Source organism: Ursus maritimus (genome assembly GCF_017311325.1).
Source record: "Ursus maritimus isolate PB19 chromosome X unlocalized genomic scaffold, ASM1731132v1 scaffold_X1, whole genome shotgun sequence".
Classification (NCBI taxonomy): Eukaryota; Metazoa; Chordata; class Mammalia; order Carnivora; family Ursidae; genus Ursus; species Ursus maritimus.
Genome location: NW_024423319.1, coordinates 62460127 through 62464139, shown reverse-complemented (window position 1 = coordinate 62464139; position 4013 = coordinate 62460127).

The window sequence follows — 4013 nt, the reverse complement described above, 5'->3', positions numbered from 1 at the left end:
TTATTATTATTATTATTATTATTATTATTATTATTTTAACATTTTTCTAACCTATAGCAAGAATTTAAGGCTTCTGGGCACTTAACAAAGCTTTTTGGTAAAACATTCATTTTTTCTAACTACCAACCCTGCCAGTAGCAATGGGAACTTGCTATTATCCAAGACTGTTTAGTTAGTGAGAAGGAAATCTCAGATGCTAGAGAAACATCTAAGAGGTGATGGTGCTCCCGTGTGAAGGATTAGCTAAAAATCTTCCTGGGACTGTGCTTAAAAGCATGTTTTCTGTCCTTTCAGAAATGTACTGTCCAGTGTTATGAACTGATTTGGAATCTGACCTTGTTGTCCCTTCCTCCCAGTGAAGCAAAAAAAGTCCATATTTTAAAAGAAAGGCTGTAAGATTCAGGATCCCGACTTTTTTTGTTCCTTTGTTTTCTGAATGGCTTCAAGGCATCTGATAATTAATGCAAAGCTAGTAATTAAATGGTCTTCCTCCTTAGAACACTGCCCAGGTGTATGCAGTCACCGTGTTCATTTAGAGAATATGAGATTTACCAAAACTGTCAGCTGGATCTTAAACTATAGGCATAGTGAAATTCTTTAGTTACATTTGTAATGTTTCTAAGGAAATTAGCATAGTGTTGGGTCCCTGGTACTTGAGGTGAATTCACCCAGTCCTTTGATATTGATGGCAGAAAGAAAAAAAATGAATTGGGTTTGGAGTGTGGAGATCCCAAGCATCTGGCTGTTCTTATTCAAGTGTGTAAATTTCCAGTTAGAAGTTAGTCATATTTGTTACTTTCTTTTCAAACAGATAAAGAGGAAATGTATACTCCTACCCCCAGGTAGTTCTGAATGCACTTTTTCAGCTGCATATTCATTTCCCCCCCAGTGGCAAGTGCATCAGCAACTCAATGAAAAAGTTTTGAGGACTTTTTGGGTTAAGTTCTATGGCTATAAACTGGCTGTTTGGAGAACACCCTGGAAAAGCTTTCATTTTCCCCCTTCTACCTTCCAAATATTAGAGGAAGTCAAACTAGAATGTTTGCAGTGAGGAGTGAGAAGAGTGAGGTGAAGACAAAGGAGAATAGTAGTGGATAAACTTCAGTACTTTCTTGTTCATGGGACTTTTTTTAAAATGTGTTTGTATTCTTTTTTCTAAAATAACACCTTGATGTAGACTTGTTGGTAAATGAATGAAATGGCACTTGTTTTTGGCTGAGAAGTTAAAGAAAAAAAGGCACACTGCTGCTTTAGTCAAGCAAGAGAGAAGGTCTGGGAGAAGAGTTTTTGTAAACACTATTAATAAATTTTGGATTAAGCAGATATAGACCCTATCCTCTTGGAGTTTACGGTTGGGAGAGACTGACAATTAGATTATCACACAAATGAAAAATTATACAACAGCATGTAAAATTTTATCTGTGATGAATGCAATAAAGAGGTCTGCAATTCTCTAAGAGCACATAATAAGTGGATATGACCTGAACTAGGGATTAAGGAAGGGTTTCCTGAAGACGTGATTACTGGTATAATTTCTGAAGGAAGAATAAGAATTAATTTGGTGAAGGGGAGGATAGGGGGAGGGGAAGTGTTCCAGGCAGGGATAATAGCCTGTGTAAATGTCCATGGTATGAGTGATCAATTTCATTCTAGGAAGTTCAAAGTAGGTCAGGGAGGGTGGAGCTCAGAGAGGAAGAGTGATGCTAGAAGGGTGTGCAACCATTGATATGGTAAAAGACCTGGAAACCTTTGTGAGATTAATCAGAAAGGTACTTATGTACTTCAGCAAGAAATGAATTAGAAGACTGATACTAACACAAACAGGAGAAAGATAATGAGCTGGTCAGTGACCCTGGCTATAGGTAGACTTTAATCACTATTATTCACTAAGTTGCTACAACTGAGTGCTCTTCCCAAAATCTCTTCTCCTTACCCTTCTTTTTTTTCCCACAATCTTCCTTCTCACCTCTTCTCACTTCACTCCTCCTGCATTTGATCCCTTGGGTCTGGCCACCTGGAAAGATTTCCTCTTCCTTTTTATGGCTTATTTAAATAGTAATCATCCGTCATGGTCCAGCTCAAATCCGACCCCCCCACCCCCACCCCCGGAAGTCCTCCTGGCCTTATCCATGGGACTTTGTCACCGTTCTCTGATCCTTTATAGAACTTAATCTCCGTATAACTACTTTAGTATTTTTCAAAATTTGCCTTTGGTATCTCTTTAATGTGTCTTGTAACCCCAGCTAGACTGTGAGGGAAGTGACTGTATCTTTCTCTTGTAGATTGACAAATGCACCAAGAGCTGGTCTAAGCCCAGAGTGGGTGAATGACTGCTTGTGGAGACTCAGCCAATGTTAGCAACTGACAGAAATAGACATACCTGAGATAAGTGGAGAGGGGAACAGAAAGAACAGAATCTAGGGGTGGGGGCATGGGGGTGGAACAGAGAAGTGTTTTTTTTAGAATCAGTCACAAGTAATAAGGCTAGTATCAGCTTCACACTGACTTTTTTACTGGCCTTGACTGTTAGTGAGAATAGCAACAATAGAGCTGAAGAGAGGTAGAATAAACAAACTTGAAGCATGGGTTATTTGGGAGGCAGCTAATTATGCAGACTGAAGTTTTGAAGCAGGCAGAGGATCGCTCAAATCTCCAGGGGCATGGCTCTGCCAGAGCTAGAAAGCACCTTATCCCGGACCCAAGAGTTTCATTCCTGAGAGGGGGGAGGGGTTGCTGTTGGTGGTAATGCTGGCAGTGGGTGGAGGTAGGGGATAGAAGGGGGGCGCTGGTGGAGGGGAAGGGCTGGCAGTGGAGTTACATATGGATGACTGAATTTCTGCTACAAATACAGACCAGAGAGAAGAAAGGAAGGAGGAAAAAGATAAGAAAAAAAGCAGGGTGGGTGACCAAGGCAGTCAACCTATAGGGAAAGAACTTGCCACGAGGGAGGAGGAGGTATACAGTTGAAGATAACTCCCCGTTATAAACCGATTGCATGTGTACTATTTATTTTGGTTTTAGGAAAACCTCTGAAAATTTCATGGTAATTAGACTTCCTGCCAGGCAGTTATTTAAGAGAAATGCAGACCCTCCTTTTGCCACAGAGCACTCCCAAGTCCACGGAAGGTGGGCATTAGAGCTCTGGGACCCCAGCACATCACCAACCGAGGGCACTTCACTGGCTTAAGTAAGTGAGTATAGTATTGTTTGTGTGTGTATGTTTGTGGGGGGTTTAATTTTGCGCAGTCTAATAGGAATACATTAATGGTATCATTCACTTTTGCTTTCCCTGCCCCCTCCTTATTATCATCAATATTGTTGTCGTAATTATTTTAAACGAGTTAGAGCAAACATGGGCTGCTCCTAATTAAAACACTCCTCCCAGTTTGGAGTTTTGTCTCCTCCTACCCATTAGAATTGTAGAGAGAGAGCAGTCCTGCAGCAAAAACAGGCACACAGGCTTTCTCTGTGGATTAATTGGTCAGGAAAGACACTTTTTATATTGTTAAGTGGCACTTAAGCTGCTAATTCTTGACTGTGAAAACTGCTTTTCCTGGGCAATGCTCTTTAAGGAAAAACTTCTTCAGTCCAATGATTGGTGACTAAGGAAACGATGGAGCACAGGGGATTGGGCGGGATCTCGGCTCCTAATAACGTCTCCTTATCCAATGAAAAGCATTTCCTATTGAGACCCCCAAGAGTTCCCCCGGCCCTCGCTCCAGCCCGGACTTTGGGCCTTTTCTTGTGTCCTGTTTGTTAAAGGCATGCCGGCTACCGCATTCAGGAGAGAGCCGTTCCTTAACAAAGAAAAGAGATAAATGTAAATAAGCTCACATTTTCAGAATGAGCCGTTTGTTGTAAGAGCTTCGGCAGCCCAGAGTCTGTTACTTTGGGCTGGGTAACCTTTCCCTGTAAAAAACTAGTGGATTAAAATATGCACTTCTAAAGTGCAAGTTGCCCATTTACATGTTTATTAGCTAATTGTCTACAGGCATGAGCACATTCTTTCATCT